The 20,599-nt window shown below is 49.5% G+C and overlaps 2 pseudogenes; both read right to left on the reverse strand.

The window, feature by feature from the left end:
* On the reverse strand, window positions 1–14,519 carry LOC149355757 (uncharacterized; annotated as a pseudogene).
* A 690-nt stretch (window positions 14,520–15,209) lies between these two features.
* On the reverse strand, window positions 15,210–18,173 carry LOC149355758 (uncharacterized; annotated as a pseudogene).
* Between the last annotated feature and the right edge of the window lie 2,426 nt (window positions 18,174–20,599).

Below are 20,599 nucleotides of genomic sequence, written 5' to 3' on the forward strand. Positions count from 1 at the left end.
CTACACCATGCCGCTGGTGGGCGAGTGTCCTCCTTGGTGCCTGTAGTGCTCTGTTCCGTCTGTGCACCGGGTCATACCAGGGTGAAAAATGTAAAGCGGGTAGACCGCTGAGGCATGATGTTGGTTGAACCAACGAAGCTGACCGTGTTCTTGGTTATCTGCAGCGTAACTTCCGTTGGACATCTGCTTCTATAAAACTGTCCGGCTATTTGCACCCGACGTTTCCAACGCGGTGGGCCACAATGGCACTCCGCACTGCGCTGAAACAAGGATAACGCAGTTTGCCGGTAGATTAGCATAACCAACTTTAACGGCAATGTGCGGACAAAAAGTTTCCAATACACAAGTAAAAACGCAGAACAAATGAAATTAAGACAGAATACAAGGAAATAAATGAAACGCGAAGAGGTTGCTTCATGCATTTCTCTATCGTCTCGGCTCACACAATGAAATGAAATGAATTGCATTTTCTGAGATTAAGCACGGGAACACATAACGCTCTACTTGGCTTCGCGTCATCATAGTTTAGTTGGTGACGAGCATTCAGTTTGTCGTCTCACAAAATAGTTATCGCTTCTCTGTCCAGAAAGTCCTTGAAGGGTCGAGAGAACTCCCCTGTTGTATTGTCATCCCTACCTCCTCACTACATTTAACTGACAAATCGTGCTAGGTGGCCAAATCATGATTGGCTCAGAGACGTCACGTGAGCTTGCGACGTCGACACAACCTGGGCACCATGGCGCATGAAGACCTACGTACAGGATTGTGAGCAGCCTGCCCCCCCCCCCCCCCCCCCGTGGTACGCGGACATGAAGTTAGTTCTAATAAATTCAATGAAATTGTGAAATTCTCACCGTGAGGCATTGCATGAGCCTTTCGGGTTCTGGAGAAGAGCAACCTGGGTATCTCCAGCCCCACAGGTTGATCTGTTTGAAGCAGTCACCTGCCGCGCAGTGGCGCATTGCACAAAAGCCTGCACCACTGCGCCAGTAGTGGTATGAGGACTCTCTACGTTCTATGAATGCGATTGAGAGGGTTGTGACGTCTTCCGAAGAGTAGCCTAATTGTAAGGCAGCGCCAAAGTTTAAAATCTGAGGAATCCCAACATTTTGGAACTAGGCCCACCCGAGAAATTGGAGTAAAGGCCATGTCCGGGCTTTTCTGAATACATGAATAGAACTTATATTTAAGATTCAGAGTATTTGTCCCGAAGTATATTACAAACGCATTAATTTCGATATGCATCCTCGACGAGTAGCCTAGTCGCTTTGGAACTCTAAACCCCACAAACCAAACCAAACCAAACCAAACCAAACCACAGTCTCATTGCTCCGGTGTAAAAAATAGTTTTTTAAAATACCAAGTACGAGTATTTAAAAACGAGAAAGATGATGAAACCGAAACAGGTACTGGGTCTCAACCAAACAATGACGTCACGAGAGAGCGTCCTGTGACGTCATGGATACTATAGCAAAATCTGGCGTGTGGGCGTTTATTGCCCAAACTGGCGACTTTAAGAGGGAGATTGACAATGTCTCGAATGACGAAAAGCCAGCTCGAAATTCTGAGCAGGAAACACAAAAATTACATCGACGGCTATGCGTCCAGCGAAACGATGTGGCACACGCGAGGATGCCCGCTAAATCTATCTTATTGAGGCCACGAAACGGGCAATTTCAAAACTCGTTTTCCCCGCTTATAAATTGGGCACAAAAGACCAGAAAACTGCGGAGGAAGTACCACAAAAGTTAAAATAAATTCATAGGAGGCACAAAAACGCTCTAGTTGCAATTTAACTCAGTTTAGTCAGTGAATTAAGCTGGATTAGAGGGGCTGGTTTAGTATAATTCACTATGATAATCTAATGCAACCTACTAAAAAATTCAAGGTGATGGCTCACGCATGCCATAAGTTTGGAGTTTTGGCTGGAAAAGCAGCATAACATCAGACACTTATTGCATAAAGCATAAAAGGCAACCCACATGCTACGCCATTTTGTTCTTTAAAAATGTGGTTGAGAATGTCGTCAAGTGTATTGGCCCGTTGGCCCATTTTAATTATCGGAGTATATAGCAGTGCACGCTCCCAAAACATGATTGCATAAATCAGGCCAAAAGTTTAGTGAATACATGAATACAAATGATGTTTAAAGTTTCAAGCTTATTAATTACAAAAGGTTATCACAAACGTATAATTATCGCTATGCATCCTTGAAAAGTGTCCACGATTGGAACGAAGCCCAATCGAAGTTCGTGACTCACACACTTGTTTTCAAAGTATATGCTTCTTTTTGTCTTTAAAATATGTTCATTTTGAATGCCTTGTCTCTTCTTCACCACGCAAGTGCTCCCCAGGCGGATACACTTGGAGGATGCTCGTAGGCAAGCACTCATGTACAAGTCCGCTAGAAAGGTGCAGCTAGGAGATGCTACACTCTACATTCTTTGAGATCCTTGGGTCTTGGCTCGCCCTTTCTCTCGGTTCCTTCCGCAGCAGCCTAGAGATAAGATTCTTGCCATCATCAGAGACATGAGCAGACTGCAGGTCCACACGCCGGATCCTGTCATAAGTAGTTTTTGCGGAGCTCGATTCAAAAGGAGGCTTTCCGACAAGGAACTAGTAGATTAGAACACCGACAGCCCAAAGATCCACTTGCTCGTGGTAGACGCTGTTTTCAACCATTTCGGGTGGCAAGTAATCTCTGATACCGCACGGGGTTTAACGCCTTGAGGACGGAGCATGGAGGGACCAGCCAAAGCCTGCTCTCTTGAGCACACCGCTGCAACCGATCAGGATTTTCTGTGGTTTTATGTCACGGTATATGACTTTCTTGCTGTGGCGGTACTGGAGTGCCTTGCAAACTTGGTGGATGTATGTAGCGGATTTCTTGTCAAACATATTCGCTTTGGTGGGCTCCATGTATAGCTCTCCTTTGGTTGCGTATTGCAGAATAAGATAAACCCTAGTCTCATCGCGGAAGTTGCCATATAGCCTCAGGATATGAGGATGCCCCAGGTGTAAATGAATTTCGGTATCTCTTTGAAGGTTGTGCTCAACATTGTTGCTCTTCAAATGGGACTTGAACATAACCTTCAGTGCAATGAAGTATTTGCTTTTCTTCTCATGCCAGGTGTACGTTTCCGAATTTTCCTTTGCCTAAGGGTCTCCCAATCTCGAAGTCGTCGAGGCTTCATTACAAGTTCGTTATTTTTGTTTGTTGGAGCAGGCATCAGTGCCCTCCGTCCTCTGTATGGCATAAGCAGCCCTTGCATTCTGTGGCTGGTTTTCCTTGTCGGCCATTGCAAGGTAATCATCTGAAGCCAGGGAAATGAACACACGTCGGTGAGAGGCTTCGGACACACGAGACTACTGAGGCCTGGTGAGAGTCAGCTAAAAGCGTAATGTACTGCACTCACGGCACCTGGCCTGCTTGCACCAGTTGTGGTGGGCGGTGTACGGGTAGGCCAGGCAGCCGTCGCTCACCCGGTGGTCTGGGAGCACCCCGGACTGCAGCAGGAACAGCAGCACCGACAGGTGGATGAACACCACGCCCGCCACGTCGTGCCACACTGCCACCAGCACTGAGGTGGGCATCTGCATGCCCCGGACTTCCACCAGTAGCCGGTGCGAGATGCGCAGCTCCTCGAGGTGAGTCAGGATGCGCTTGCCGGTCGTCTCCTCGTCCTGACCAGAGCAGTCAAGCCGCGGCCCAGAATGTTCTGCAGGAGCGCCACCTCTGGACGATGGGAGCGCACGAGGAAGAGGAAGCGTCGCGAGTCGCGTGGAAGAAAGGCTCGGGATTCGGGTTGTTGTTGTTTATGTTGCCTCTGAAGCCTTGACACATACCCATGGTGGGGGATCGGCAAGGGTTAGGGGAAGATCCAAATAGGATAGAAATTCATTCAGGCTAGTGTCAAACTGCTTATCAATAAAAATTGAGGAATCTAGGAAAACTAACTAAATATTTAGACATTTTGAGTAGATTGGAATGAAAATTGAAGAAACGAAAAGGGGAGGAATAAAAGAAATTATTTAAAAATAATAGGCATAAACAAAAAAAAATTGAGAGAAAAGTAAAGGCAATTAAGAAAGTCAGCTCGACATCAGAAAAAAAAATTCTTTTCTTCCTCTCGACGCACATCTCGATATGGAGGAGGAGGAGGTAGAAGAGGAAAGGCAGGGAGGTTAACCGGAAGAATAATCGGTTTGCTACCCTACATGGGGGCAAAGGAGTGAGGGGATAAGAAAAAAGAAAGAGAAAGGAGAGTAACAGAAATTTGAAGTCACTCTAAAAAGTCACCGTTCGATGAAGTGACAGCCTATCGTGCAGGCCAGAAGATCTCAAGAATCGGAGCAGGGCCTTGGAGGCCTTCAACGCCGACGACGGCCGCGGCCGAGAATGTTCACTTCCGTCAGTGGGCGTGGATCTAGGCGCTCCAGCGCACGGCTGAGAGACTTCCTTTGGGTGTTTAGGCAGGGCAGTCACAAAGGGTATCTTTGTGTTTGTATTTCCTGTAAAAGAAATTCGAAAATAAATTGAAATTGAAATTGAAAGAATTTGGGTTGTAGTCTCGTCATGCCCGCAGATGCCACATGGAGCCATACCGATTAAGAATTAGTAATGGTTGGTGAAAGCTACACCAAGCCATAGGCGACAAGCAAAGTTTCTTCTTGTAGTGGTAGGCCTGATGGAAGCCGGAGGTTGAGATCTGGGTCCGAGGATTTTGAACCTGAATTGCAAAATTGGCCGGAATTCCTCGCGGCAGGCGTGATGTCCCGCGCAAGTGCGCGAAGCCTGCCCGCTGCGTCCGATCTCGAAATGGGGATCGACACAAAATCGCCGTCGTCGTGTGCTCTTCGCGCGCGACCTCATCCGCGCGGTGATTGCCTGCTATGCCGCGGTGCCCCGGTAGCCATTGGTAGATAATGTCATGTCCTTTGTTGATGGCAGAGTGATGTAGTTGTCGAATTTCTGCGACCAGTAGTTCATGGGCTCCACGGCGAAGAGCAGCTTGTAAGCCTTGGAGGGCAGCTTTGGAATCGGTGAAAATAGACCACCGCTGAGGGCGCTGCTGACTCATGTGTTCAATGGCGACACGAAGAGCGGTGAGTTATGCACCCGTCGAAGAAGTGGGGTGAACAGTCCTAGCTCTAATTTCTGTAGTGCTTGCGGGGATGAACACAGAGCCAGAAGAAGTGATAGGCTTCACTGAGCCGTCGGTGTAAACGTGCACCCGGTTTGCATGGTGCTCATTAAACTACATGCATTCAAGAGGGACTTGTTGTAGGTCTATCGGCGATAAGTCGATCTTCTTCCTGATGCCAGGCATCGAAAGAAGCACAAAGGGATTGTGCAGGCTCCAAAGTGGCGAGGATGGTCTAGAGGTGGGTGTAAACTGGGACGGCAGTATGCCGCGATGTGCGTCAGTGATGTCTGTAAACGATGTGCGCGGCCTGGTAATAGGAAGACTGGCAAGATGGTGAGATGGTACCCGGGAGATGTGTCGGAAATGTGCCCTCAGTGCGTCAACTGTTAAGTAGGTAGGGATTGGATGCTCCTGGGCGATGAAGACAGATGCGGCCTAGAGGCAGATTTCGGCAATCCTAGGCAAGTCCGGAGAACTTGAACTTGAGCGCTTTGCAGACTTCGTATGTTTGTTTTTCGAATGTTTGCAAGTGCAGGGAGGCTGTAGCGAAGAAATCCCATGAATAAGGCGTTGTAGAGCTTCATCATCGACCGAACCGACGCTCCCCACGACTTTCCCCCAAGAAAGGCGAGGATTTTCATGCATGAGATATGAGGGGTGCATGATAGATTTCGGTCGATGATTACTCCCAGAAACCGATGGCTCTTTACGTAGGGTATTGCTGTGCCGTTTATGCATACGGTATAAGGAGATATGTTCTTTCATGTAAAGACAATCAGCGAGCACTTTTCGGTTGAAAGCTGTAGGGCTTGCTGGTGAAGGTAGGCCGCAAGATTACTTGACGCCTTTTGAAGACTCGCTCGAACTTGTGGGCGCGTAACTCCGGATGCCCAGATACAGATGTCATCCGCATAGATTGAGAGTTGTGCCGACTGTGGTAGTATATCCACAAGCCCGACAAGTGTAAGGTTGAACAGCGTTGGGCTGAGCACTCCGCCCTGCGGGACTCCACGGGAAGGGAAATGAGAAGATGTTGGGCCTTCCTCTGTCTGCAGAAAGAGCGATCTGTTGGATAAATAACTCCATATCGATTAGAATACGCGACCACCAAGCCCGGCAGCTTCCAGAGAGTCCAAATAGCCTGGTGAGTTACAATGTCGTATGCGCCCTTTGCATCCAGGAACAATGCCGCGGTCAAGCGCTTCAAATGTTTTTGGCGCTGGACGGATGAGACTAGTTCGACCACGTTGTCAATTGAAGAGCGTCCACGTCGAAACCCGCGCATTATATCCGGATATATGCGGTAGCGCTCCAGGTACCACTCAGTACGTGTAAGTACCATCCTTTCCAGTACTTTGACAACGCAACTAGCCAGCGCAGTTGGACGGTATGATGTCAGGCCAAGAGGCGATTTCTCTGGTTTCAGGAGCGGAACTAGACGACTGGAATTCCACTCATCTGGAACTGTGCCCTCATTCCATGATTTATTGTAATACTCCAAAAGGACACACCAAGCTTCTTGTCGAAGGTTTGCAAGTGCAGTGTATGGCACAACGTCGAGTCCCGGCGATGATGATCGTCTGCAACAAGCCAGCGCGGCGTCAAGTTCCTCCGCGGAGAAGCGAAGGTCCATTCGAGAATCCCGTGAAAGGGGAGCATCGCTGCAGTGCAGCGTAGCCGATGGGGCAGGTGGTCCTGCTGCCCTAGCGCACCTCGCCACGTCGTTGGAAGAGTGCAAGAGACTTGAAAGCCTGCAGCTGGTGTGGGGATGTTCGAAGGCGCCGAACTACATTCCAGATACGTCACAAAGCTTTCCGTGGATCAAGCGTTTCACAGAATGACGTCCAACGTTGTGCCAGGAGTGCTTGAATTCTGCGCTGAATTTTCTTTTGCATGTGCCTCGCATCTCTGAGGTCAAGGCTCGACTTTATGCGTCGGAACCAACGCTCTCCCTCCGTCGCAGTGATCGCAGGCGCTGCAATTCCATATCGAATTCCGTGTACTCTTTAATTGGAGGGAATAACCGTGTCGCGTTCTCCATAGCCTCCTTAATTTTCCCTTCAAAACTAGCGGATGAACCTTCCTGCAAGCATCTTCCGTAAGTACTTGAAACACTGGCCAATCGATGTGTCGCATGCGTGTGGCAGAGGTGCATGTGGAAAGGACAGTAATGGTGAGATATGTAGGGATATGGTCACTGGCGCGGGTTTCAGTATCCGAAAACCACCGGAGATTGCTGATAAGGCATCGAGAAACGAAAGCCATGTCAAGGCAGCTGCTGTAAGTTGTCCCTCGAATATAAGTTGGGGAGCCGTCATTTAAACACTGAAGATCATAGTCAGAAGCGAAGGACGCAAGTTTCTGTCCCCTAATGTTCATTCTAACGCCTTCCCACATCGTGTGTTGAGTGTTAAAGTCGCCCATGACGATCCAATGGCCGGGTGTATCCGCCATCAAGTCACTCAGTCGTGCGGCGTCAAATCGACTTCATGGCGACATACACGCCCCGACACGCGGAAACGTGAGATTACGCCTCTTCACTGTTAGAAAAACGTACTGGTTGTCGCTATTAGGGTGAACTGGATGAAGCACATATGTAAGTTGACGCCGAATGTAGACTATGACTTTACTCTTCCCTCGGTGCGTGGGAGATGCAAACGCCTCGTAACCTGACAGTCGCAATATCTTTGGCACATTAGGCTCACAAATGATAAGGATGGAGAAATTATTTACGGAAACATATTGCCGAATATCTGAAATTCAGGACTGAAATCCGCTTTAGAACACTGTGCGATGTCAGTGCACGTTAAAGAACCCCAGGTGGTCGAAATTTCCGGAGCCGTTCACTACGGCGTCTCTCATAGCCTGAGTCGCTTTGGGGCGTTAAACCCCATAAACCAACCAACCAACTTCCACAGCCATCGTATAAGACCGCACCCACCACCCTCGCTACAGCAATAGAGTCGGTTCAGGGCAAACAGGCCATCAGCAGCACTAGGAGTCCACGTCATGCATGCCATCTGAACCACAGGTGTACGGCGACGCGCGGCCAGAACGCGGTGGGCCACAATGGCGCTCATCCGGACTGTGCGAAAACAAGATTATCGCATATCCGGTAGAATAAAATAATAAATATTAGCGACAATGCAGGGACGAAAAAAATTGCAGCCCTCACACAAACATGAGATCGAAAGGGTATTGAGACACAATGCAAGGAAACAAACGAAAAGCGAAGTCCTTGTTTCATGGCTTCCTGAGTTGTGTCGGCTTATGTCATCAAATTGAATTAACTGAATTGGCTATACCTATTCGCAGAGACTGAACGACACTCTGCTGGGCTGCTCGTCATCGTAACATAGTAGGTGACGGCATAACTCTTCGCGATGCAGCATCAGGTGCTCTTTGAGACACGGTACATAGTGACCATGTTTCTGAGAACCTGAGCGGACAGATACAGGAAAGTCGGGATGCACTCGCACAAGTGGAAGCGCTGATAGCCTAACTCAGAATGGACAGGAAACACTGAACACTGAGAATGGGCCCTGCGTATTGCACGCTCATGAACCTACTTCTAGGCGTGCTAGAACTGCAGGTTTGAGAGTGTGGAGTTCCCTTTTGGGTACTACACGCCTTTCTGAAGTTCCCTGCAGTATAGAACACCACATTATTCACAAGTGCATTGCCAAGTCAAAAGTGCATTCCTAAATGCAAGGTAATCGGCCAGATATTGAAAATGGATCGTTTCACTCCTTTCCTTTGCTGGACCGGCCTTTGCCAACATATTTCCAGTATTGGGCCCATTAGCTTAGCTGCTGGTGTTTCCCTCAGAGGCCGCCGCAGTTGCTCAAAGCTTACGGCGCTCAGCTGCCAGCCAGAAACATGCGGGCTCGATCCCAGCCACAGCGTTTGAATTTCGGTGGAGGAGAAATTCTAGAGAACCGCGTATTATGCGATCTTACTGCATGTTAAAAAATCCCAGGTGATTGAAATTTCCGGAGCCCTTCACTACGGCGTCCCCATGTCCGGAGTCGGTTTTGGACGTTAAACCCCTGAAGTCCTTAAACATTTCCGCGATAGGTGCATATACCAGTTTTCAGCCAACACCAGCGCTGCTGATCATGAGGTTTCGATCGTGTGTAATCCTTTCAACCTGATGCACTTGTTTTTCATTTAGTTCATCTTACCATCATTAACCACCTGTCCATCCACACACCGCGCTTCATTATTGTCATCATTGTGTCTCTCCGAAATGTGCTTGACTGACTCTGACATGTGGCCAGAGACTCAGTAACTTTGCGCAACTTAAGAGGTGAACACTGAATCTGCTGCACAAACACAAACAACAGAATGCCATCGATAATCTACAAAATCATTTAAACAACTTCGACCCTTCTAGTGCAATAAGAGCATTTAGTTTCTCATCTCGCAAAGAAGTTCTGGCTTCTCTGTCACGATATTCTCCGACTGGTTGAGAGAGGTCACATGACCTTCTAACGTCATCACAACCTGGGCACTATGACACGTGGCACTCTACCTATTGGGTTGTGAGTTACCTACCGCTTATCGTACGAGGCTGTGAACTTAATTCGGTGCTTTCCCCCTTGCTTTTCAACGTAGCTATGCGTGACCTCCCGGCAGCCCTAAGGAAAGTGGTAAATTGGTAAATCGGTTTTTGAGGAAAGGAAATGCCGCAGTATCTGTCTCACATATCTCGGTGGACACCTGAACCGCGCCGTAAGGGAATGGAGGAAAGTAGGATTGAAAGAAGAGAGAAAGAGGTGCCGTAGTGGAGGTCTGCGGAATTATTTCCACCACCTAGGGATGTTTAACGTGCACTGACATCGCACAGCACACGGGCGCCTCTTGCGTTTCGCCTCCATCGAAACGCGGCTGCCGCGGTCGGGTTCGAACCCGGGTACTCCGGCTCGGTAGACGAGTGCCTTACCACTGAGCCACGGTGGCGGGTTAAGGAAAGTGGAAAATTTGAAATTCAGCATGTACGCGGACGATTTTAATCTCTGAATCAACCAGAGCAGCGACGCGATCATAGAGGAACGCCTGCTGGCAGCAGCGGAAATTGGCGTGTACTATGCGGCCGAGAGGGGCCTCTCATGCTCTCCGCTGAAATCTGCACTCCTTATATACATTCCAAAAGCGCCCAGATGGAAGCGCGAAATAAATCTCAGCATCACAGCAGACGGACAAATGGTGCCACGGGTCGAGCATATTAGAATCGACGGATATAATGATACAACAATTAAGAATCTAGACAATAACACCGCACAGGTAACTGGTATATTCAGAAGAGTCGCGCTCAAGGGTAGGGGCCTAAAAGAGCGTAGCCTCCTGAAACTGATGCAGGCCTAAATTATCAGCTGCATAAGCTGTGTCATTCCATATCTGAACAGTAGGACAGGTAAAAAACGCAAAATATACGCACTTATCAGGCGATTCGTAAAGCGGGCGCTGGGGCTTCCGATTGCGACCTCAACGTTCAACCCCGTCGAAATGGGGGTGCATAATAAGTGGAGTGAATTAGCGGAAGCAGTGCATATGGCGCAGCTAGAAAGATTGAGCTGAACTAACACGGATGGAACCCTCCTTGGTTGGGTGAGGCTGCAATTAGAAAGAGGTGCGAGCGACAAAAGAGATATTCCCCTAAAATGTCGCGAAAACATACTCGTACCCCCTCTTTCCAAAAACGTGCACCCAACCTATAACAAGAAACGGACACAAAAAAGGGCTGAAGCGCTCACGAAGCGTATGGAAAATAAGAAACCTGAAAAAGTCGCCTATGCAGACGTGGCTAGTGGAAAGTCGGTGGCGGCAGTCCCCACGGTGGTCGATGGGCGTGGCGTACCGGTCGCCTCCGCATCCATTAGAAGCTGCAACATAGATACAGCTGAAAAAGTTTCAATAGCGCTCGCGTCCATTGGAACGAAAGCAAACACCATAATTTTTAGCGATAGCAAAACGGCTGTCTTGAATTTTGGCAAAGGAAGGGTCTCGAAAGAGGAAAACAAAATGTTAGCAAGTTCCGCATTGAACCGCAAAAATTACGATAATCGGGACGCCCGCACACGAATCAACCCCAGGAAATGAGGCGGCACACGAGTTAGCCCGAGCTCTCTACTTCCGGGTAACCGTAGAGCCGCCTTTCTGTCGGGGACTGGATGAGCGCGCGCAAACCAACACTGAAATCGTCGAGCACTATAGAGTTGGAAGGAGGTCTCTGCCACCACCGGACCGAACTTTAAGCAGCAGAGAGGCTGTCGCTTGGCGACGCCTGTAACCTGGGAATTTCCCAAATCCAGTCTGGTTGCTCCTCACGCGAATAAAAGATAGACCTGATAATAAATGTAAAATCTGCGTAGAAAGGGTGATGCCTCTTGAACATATAATCTGGCAATGTCCTAACTCCCGACATCCCGAAGAACATTAAAAGTAGAGATTCCTGGGAGGTCTTGCTGCGAAGCGAGTCCCCCGCCGAACAAAGTCATCCGCCTGGCGACGGAAGCCGCGAAGAAACACTGTACCTTCGCCTGTCTTTAGAAGCGGGGGCCTCGGCCCCCGCCCCTTGAGCCTGCGCGCCAGGGGAGGGGAGTAAGGGGCCTCCTACATCGGTGGAAAATAAAGCTCTTCCTACGGAAGTCACGGACACGGTCACAGAACCTATCGTGCTGTGTTAACGAAGATCAACCCAAATGGGAGTTTAAATGGTTGGCGTCACCCTTTAAACTCCATATGTAGAAACATTTACTCCATAAATATGGAGTAAAAATGTGCTAAATGACCTGTTTTACTCCCTGCACTCAATAAAGAGGCATAAAAGAGGATTCCCCTCTTTATACCTCCCATTTTAAATTGAGTTTCTTGGTATCAATGCGCTCCAAGTCCCTAATAGAGTAAAAGAACCATTTTGCACCATCCGCCCCGCCACCTAGGGTCTCGTCTGCTTCTGGTCAAGTCGTCTGATAATGGCGGCGAGTGACGACTCCTTGGTTACCATCGTCGCTCGATCTCTCCTCACTTCTGCACCTTCACGGGCGCCTGCCGCGGTACAAGATGTCGGCTTGTCGCCGTTATCTGCTACGATAAGGTACATGATTGAACGGCTCCTGTGAAGCCTTCAGTGCGCAAGCCACAGATGACCTTTCTTTGTTAGTGCCGCCATCGCGTTACAGCCCCCGCTTTAGCCCAATTCTCATTGATTTCTTTCTGTGTGGTTCCCACGGTGTTGGAGCAGATTATATTGCGGTGCTTGAAGATGGAATTGTGATAGTAGATACTTTCAATGCTGAGCTCTTGATTGAGTTGTTGAAGCTATATTTTTCGTAACTCAAATGGAAAAGTGAAGCCTTAAAGAAGTGAACGTGAAAAAAAATCTGCCACACTAAACTACCTTCAGGGGTGTTTTCATTTTCAACCTATTCTGCTCTTGTTTTTAGTCAAATATAGCGTGGTACACGACAGTAAAACAACCCTATGACTCCTTTTCAGTTTTAAACTATTGATTCTAATGCTACATTCCTTTATCTACGAACATAGCCAACCGAACGAGCTCGTACAGTAAAAGCAGATGACAAGCAGACGGCTCCTGCCGCACCCGCCTACGCCGCGGCTGGGCTTGCAGGGGGCGAAAAGAACGCGTGACGCAGGGTCACATTAGGGCAGTGCAGTTTCTCAATTTGGTTGCCGACGGCCCATGAAGCTACTGCCCGTTTCTGCCGCTGGAACGTCTGTAAGAATGAACCTGAATGAGCAAAAATAAACATGACGCCATTTTTGGGCTCCATTCCTTTGGTCAGTAAAACATTTACTGCCTTGTACACCTATATACCTGCCTTGCATAAGAGAGTACATAAAATGCTCCATTTATATGGAGTAAATAAAACCTCCCTTTGGGTAGCGTTACAGGACAAGCAATTTACACCATTTTGAGTATTTTTTGCTGGCAGTGTATACCTGCCCTTCCTGGACTTCCTGATTGCCAGCGAGGACTGTGTGTAGCCCGTCTCTTGCCTGCTCTGCGTTCAGAAGCCAAAGTGGCTTTCACGTGGCTTCATCCTCTAGAGCTGGACACCTCCGAGTTAAGCCTTGGACTTCGCATTGCGCGCTTGGTGCCGGGTTTACCTGCGCTCTTTCTGGCTACCCATGCGCTTCTAGCAGAGTCCTCCGATGGCTTCCTCTTAGCGCGGGCTGTGTGCTGACACATGTTTCGGATTGGCAGCTCTTTTCTTGTGCGCTGGTGATGCCTTGCTTGTGGGCCTCCCTTTCGACTCCCTGCTGTGCCCAGCCCTGGTCAGAGTAGCTGGCGATCTGTGAGATGGTGGCACAATCCACTTTTCCTACGTCATGCACGAGTTGCCACTGTTGCCAAACCGTGTTTCTCCTCATTCGAAACAGTCTTACGTCTTTCTTTTAAGTTGTAGGTGGTGGTCACAACTGTATACCACCAGCATGATTTATTTGAACGCTCACGTTTCTTTACAGCTTTTTCCACGCCGCTTTCATCCTGCCTAGCTTCAGGTCTAGTGCGTTTTGGAGTTGAGTCTTCCGAGTTTGTAGCTGTCGCATGTGACTTCGCAGGCGTCTCCTGCGTCCGTCTGGCATCAGCCGGCGATGGGGAGCGACCCAAAGGAGTGATCGGAGTCACGGGAAGAGAAACACCGGCGGCACCAGGCGGCACCTTCTCTGTGGCGACGAGGACTCTTAAGGAATAAAGGCTGTATTAAAAATGCACTTGGAACATATTGTATCAATTGCATATTGATTTTGTGTGATTTTGTCCGAATAGTTAAAACCAAAATTAAGGCTTTTTCTTTATTGAAGTAATTAAACTTTACTTTCGCACAAGATGTCAGGACTGCAACTTTTGCCCGCTCAGTATATTTCTGACAAATCACAAATTTACTATATTCTGTAAGGCTTATAACAGGCTGCAAGCTGGATTTACTGCATTAGACATATTTCAGTTGTCTACCGCCAGAAAGAATCACAACGGTGTGATCATGAACATTTTATTGGTATATCCTTTTGAAGCCACATCCAAAAAAAAAACGAGGCATTGTCTTAAATCAAGAGCTCGATGACGTAGACGTAAACAGGTCATGGGGCGTCACTTAGCCGAGAGTGATGTCGCCACACCATGAGTTCCGACTGACAGTTGCGTCAGTAAACTGGAAGTGTTCCGACACGTGTCGGCTTGCCATGCGAATACTTTCTGAGAGACGCCACATAATCTTGCCCGGTGAGGCGTTTCTGGCTCCAGAACTGTGGGCCCCCAAATTACTGCACTAGTGCGAAATTGGTCACGTTCCAAATTTCGGGTGATCTAGAACTGAACTGCTGGTCTTAACTTGCGTCAGGCATCCTTCAGAAGTCGAACTGTCAAGCAACATTTACATAGGCGTCTAATGCAGCCTGACGGCACTGCGAGTCGGAGTCCTTTTCGCTGCCAGCTCCGGGTCCGGAGATTCTCAACGCGCACTTCCCGGTCTATTGCTCTCAGGGTCTTCACATGGAATGCAATAAGTGGTGGTTATCTCCCTTGCAGTATCACAAACACGAATAGTCGGGAGGAAAGGAAGAGTCACGGCTGTTCCCCGACGGTCCCACGGCACCATGAAGATTCCTGCTACAAATTTTATGAGGACTGCCCATTTGTTAGAATTGAAGTATAATTGGGATGAATTATTTTCATATTTACGAAGGAAAATTTTATTCTACTGCGAACATACTAAAACAACATATACCTTTTTTCACACATTTGAAACGTGTGTGAAACATCGCTTAGGTGAAAGACAAATTTTACGACTAAATTTCCAATACCGAGCAAGAAATTTCAAGAAGCTATTTCTTACATATTTTAGTGCATTCATGAATACTAATTATGTTTAACATACATTATAAATAACCCGTCCTATATTCCAAACGCATTAATGTTCGTTAAAGGTCCTCCCCAACCTTCAACAAGAGGACTGTGCAAAATTGGAATAAAGCCAAAAAACTCGTTGATTGCTGCAGATTTTTCTTCAAAGTTTGTTTCTTCTGCTGGTGTCGTCACCGCTCCTTCTGAATATAGAGCGTCAGATCTAGAGGACAGGTCTCCCTCTTCCACACAGCAGAGAGCAGGTTTCTTTCCTTGTATTGTACCCCACTGACTACGAATGCTGACACACGGAAGCAGACTGTTGACGCCTGAGAAGAGGCTCTGCTTGGTGGGTCTTCTACTAGCTCAGTGCCGTCGTTGTCGCCAAGAGAAGTGGGTTCTTCTTCAGCAGGAGTCCTGAATTCAGTAGTGCCGATATTTGCAGCGCTGCCCTGCCAATTGCCAACATGTGCAGTGCCGAATGGTGCAGTACAGTAGTTTTCAGTACCGTAGTCTGCAGTTCCGACGTGTGAAGTAGTAATGCGTGGAAAGCCGACATGTGGAATGCCAGACTCTGAAATGGCAAACTGGGCACCGCCAACTGGTGCAGTTCCGAAGTGCACAGTACCAACAACTGCAGCAGCAGCCGACCTGTGTACTGTCTTTGCTTGCTCGGGTGCCGTAACCACAAGGCCTTTGCTCAAATCAGGCTCCATGTGGCGGGTAATGTGCCGACGCTTGCTTTCTGGAATTATGTCCTCATAGCTGTTCATAAGTGGCGTTCCATCCAGGTCCTCTTCACCCGAAGACGCCACAGTATCTGCGGGGCTTGACGCTGCAGCTGGATGTGCTGGCTGATATAGTGACTCCTTGGGACCTCACTGAGCAGGTCCGGCAACAGATGAATCGGCTGCAGTAGGCGAGTGCAGGCACCTGGCAGCCTCTTGAACCAGGAACTCTGGCAGCAGCAGCGGATTTCGCTCGGGGGAAGATGTCTGTCCAGCTAGCGGTTCCGGTACCTTGTTCCCATCTATATCCCGGTCGTCACTTCTGGGCTGCAAACTGTGATCAGGCTGCTGTGGCGTCGGCTGTGGAGAGCGAACCGGACTTGGAGTGCTCTCGTGCAGATCAGTGCCAGAGTGGTCGCTGTCAGTGTCCCTGGGAGTCGTGAACTGTCTAGGTTGGTCAAGAGACATTTCTGTCTCCTCTGAATGGCATGCCTCCTGTTCGCCATTTGCCTGCTCCACAGGATGAGACTGCATGGAGGTACTTCGTATTCTCTGCCCAGTGTGTCATTGTCAGGGCTAAATTCGGAACTGTTCGAGTCTGACATGGCAAATCTGACCCTCATAACTGATGGATCTGCAGGTGTTGGCTGGACGTCCTTGCCGAGTTCTTCGGGCGTCGGACAGGTGCCAGCATGTTCTTCTGCGGAGACCCTTCGAAGAACAGGTGGAGTGGCAGCAACAGATGGGAGGCCCACGGCTCGCCGCTTCAAGCAGTTTTGCTTGTTAATTCGTGCGCTGCGTAGATTGTCCGTCGTAGATGGGCCGCCAATAAGGAGACGGGAGGCGTGCAGAGGATCGATACGGCATGCTGCTCCGGAAAACTTTGCTCGGCATAGTTGCTGACACTCGGAATAGACACTGAGGCCCACAATTCACTCTCAGCCACCCTGTAGAGAGCAGATGGCAGAGCGGGTGGCTTTGAGGCCTTTGCAGCAGCCATGTTCGGCTTCAACGCAGCCACCTCCTTTTCCAGGCGGGGCGTGGTGCCCTCGTGAGGCACACGAGTGGACACATTTCCCGGCCACTTCACTGGTGTGCTAGGCTGCTTTCGTTAGCCTGATGCTGTATTCAGCTGCGATGCTGGTAGTGGCATCGACCACATGAAGCTCTACATGAGTTCCAGCTTGGTGGACACCTTCGGAAGCACCTCAGGAAGGTATGACCGCTGTGTTCTGCCCTTCCGAAACAGCCCCTGAAGGCAGCCGGTCAGCGGCTGGGTGGCATGGGGAGGTCCGCACTGCAGGAAGTGCAGCACCACGTGGCACATCCAGGTCGGCTTTGCCAGAGCGCAGAAGCAGCACACCAGCTGCCCTTCCTCCGTGGGACACAGAGGCACTTGCAGAAGGAGCTGCAGCTGTTCACGGGCTTCACGCACTTTCATTTTTTCTCGCGATTGCCATAACGCAGCCCAGTAGCTGCTTCAGGCTAGGAAGGTGACGTGCCCGCTGATCAGCTCAAGGGAGTAGATGACTCGAGAGTTCTCCAGCAGCATGTCCAGCTGCAGGGTCATCTTCTTAGGCGTGGAGGCCACCTGCATGTGGCCGAGGCAGCGCAGGGCCAGGCTGTGGTGTCACTGAAGCATTAGGCGCTCGGCGGGGCCCCAGAGGGCGCCCAGAAGCGGCCGCAGCTCAGCACTTGCCTGTTGCTGCCCCTGCAGCAGGATCTCCATCCCTTGATCATGGCTGCCATGGACGAGGTGCCAGCTATTCTGGGCAACGCTGTACACATCCGTGCTCAGGTAAAATCAGACTGGAGGCGCTTCAGCTTTTCCTTCACCAGTGGATAGTCGTTGATGATGAAGGCGGAGATGTATAGCAGGAGGTAATAGGTGACGACGTGCGGCGGCCAAGCTTTGACAGCACTTATGAGACGGATGTCGGTGGCGCTGTGAATGCTTGGTGGCAGGCAGCTCACTCGCAGGCGACAGCCGTAGCTGGCCGCATCTCCCAGGCCCGCCTCTACCAACACGATGTTCGCCATCAGTCTCCTGCCTGGCTCATTCCTGGCGTCATGGCACCAGGTCTGGAGGGTGGTGCACGGGTAGGCCAAGCAGCCCTTGCTCACCGGTTGGTCGGGCAGGTCCGCGTACGGCAGCAGGGAGAGCAGCACCGAGGCGTGGCCGAGCAGCAGACCCGTTACGTCGTGCCACACTGCCACCGGCCCTGGCGTGGCCATCTCTATGTTCACAGCTTCCCTCAGCAGCCGCTGCAAGAGGCGGTGCTCCTCGAAGTTAGTCAGGATGCGCTGACCGGTCGTCACTTCGTCCTGTGCAGAGCAATCAAGCAGCGGCCTGTGAAGTCGTGTAGCAGCAATATCTCTGGATGTTCGTAGCGCGCGAGGAAGTCTAAGCAACGTGAGCCCACTCATAGGAATGCTCGGGCTGCGGATCGGCTTGAGAAACGAGTATGAAAACTACTTCTTTGTTTCCACCCGATGTCCGCTGTGACACGGTCAACATCGTACAAGGCGAACCACATTCACCTTGCTTCACCTTGCACACCCGTTGGCCAGAAGCAACCCCAGTCCCCGGTACTGCTACCTCTGCTGTCGCGTCTTTTTTCCTTTCTATCTTGGTGGACCATTTTGGAGTCCGTCTACAATCATCCTGGGCCCCGGCGGGCAGTTCTAGTCGTCTCTCTTTGCTGAGCTCCTTTGCATTCTCGACGGGGCTCGCCTGCGCACCACCGCGTACCACCCCGAGACAAATAGCCTAGTGGAACGCCTCCACCGCCACCCCATGTCTGCACTCACCGCCCTCGCTACACCAATGGAATGGGTCCACCGCAATCAGCACATCAGGAACATTAGGAGTCCACATCTCGCAGCCTATCTGTGCCACAGATGTACGCTGACGCGTGCCATGAGGTGAGCCACAATGGCGCACCACACTATGCTAAAAAAATATTAACGGATATTGCTGGTGAATTGTGATAACCTTTGGCAACAATGCTCGGACAAAAATGTCCCAAAGCACAAGTAAACTCAAAAATGAAAAAAAAATTAAGATTCATCAAAAGAGCAGAATTTGCACTGGTTTATGTTTTGCTCCAGGTCTCAGCGACCTGTTTCTATCCCGCAAAGACAGAAGCATGCTATCCGTTATGTCAGGTTCCCCTATTGTCAAAGTATTTGATTTTGTGAATGATTACTCAGTTCTTTTCGAGCACAGGACGGGAACAGAAGCAGAAACCTTGGTCACGAGTGCCGTTGAGAGCTTCAAGCAATGCCTGGAGCCGCTGGAAGTGTCACATGAGGTCCCTTCAGAAGGTTTCCTCCGGTTTTTTAGATCTACGGATTACGTTCTCCGAAAGTCACACTTGCTGGAAATATCTGCAAGGAGCTGCAGCCATTCCAGTTGGCCGATTTCAACTTGACACACAGGGCGATTGCCAGCGTCTGCCTGAGGAATGCGGCCTAAAATCTTGCGCTCATTCCATGCAAGCAAGTACACTAGACCAGGTGGCTCGTATTCACACTGCAGACTACCCTCCGTCATCTGTGTTGCTGAACACATTTTGAAGAAGGAAAAACAAGAAGCGAATCCTTGCAACACCTATTACGTAATTCTGCCTAGCGAGAGAGGGAGAGTGGTCGTTGTACTATACATACAAAAAGTTTCGCACCCACTTAAGAAGATTGGGCGCCGTAGCAAAGTGAACATCGTGTTCTCGGCCCTTATGAAGCTACGTGCGTTGTGCGCGCGCGTAAAGAGAGGTATGACGGGTGCTGACAGTGCAACACAGCGCATGAGAACCACTCCGTTGAGTGTGTAGGGGGTGTGTTGTGCTTCATTCGTCTTTCTTCAGGCAAGGTGTACGTCGGCCAAACGGGAACACGCTTGAATGAGTGGCTGAAGGAACCCATCTCCAGAACCCACAAGACAGGCACAGGGACTCTGGCACTGTAACCTCGCGACTGCAAACAGGAAGACAATGTTTCCGGTACAGAAAAAAAGTGCGAACCGGATCTATCCGGCTGTTCCGTGGTCAGCAGACACTCGGGCCAGCTAGTGCGGGAAATTGTGGAGGCTCCCGAGTTATCTAGGCTGCATGATAATAGTGTTAGTGCGCCCTCCGTCACCCTGAGAAATGCAGAGTTGCATTTCTTGACGAGGTGATGCACCATGTAATGTCCCTTTTTGGTTCTTCTTATTTTACTGAAAAGCAGCATATAAGCAGTTGTCTCATCTAATAAAACTCGCTTGGAAGCCAACGTTTGTGTGTCTATTTGTCTGTGTTATAGTTTTTTGCTCCCTTGGACTGCAATTCGTCATGAAACACCACCTAGCTCACACAGTCACCTTAACACAAAACAATGAAACTGAAGAAAAGCGAAGTGGTTGTTTCATGGCGTCCTCCATTGCCGCGGCTGACGCAATCAAATGAAATAAAATCCATTGCCTACGCTTTATGCACAGAGTCTGAATAACACTCTGCTGGGTTTCTCGTCATCTTTACTTAGATGGTAATGAGGTACCTGTTCGCAAAGCAGCATCAGCTGCTCTTTGCGACACGGCAGGTATTGAACATGTTTCATTTGAGAACCTTGAAAGCACAGATTCAGACAACTCGGGAGGCAAGGGCACAAGGGGAATAGCTCATAGGCGCACAAATCATTGAAAGGAAACATTGATGTAAAGCAAGTGATTCATTGAAGGCTGATGGTTTTGGTTTTGGTTTTGTGGGGTTTAACATCCCAAAGCGACTAAGGCTATGAGAGACGCCGTAGTGAAGGGCTCCGGAAATTTCGACCACCTGGGGTTCTTTAACGTGCACTGACATCGCACTGTACAC

Source organism: Amblyomma mixtum, chromosome 3 (assembly GCF_055824585.1).
Source record: "Amblyomma mixtum isolate Tamu chromosome 3, ASM5582458v1, whole genome shotgun sequence".
NCBI classification, from domain to species: Eukaryota; Metazoa; Arthropoda; class Arachnida; order Ixodida; family Ixodidae; genus Amblyomma; species Amblyomma mixtum.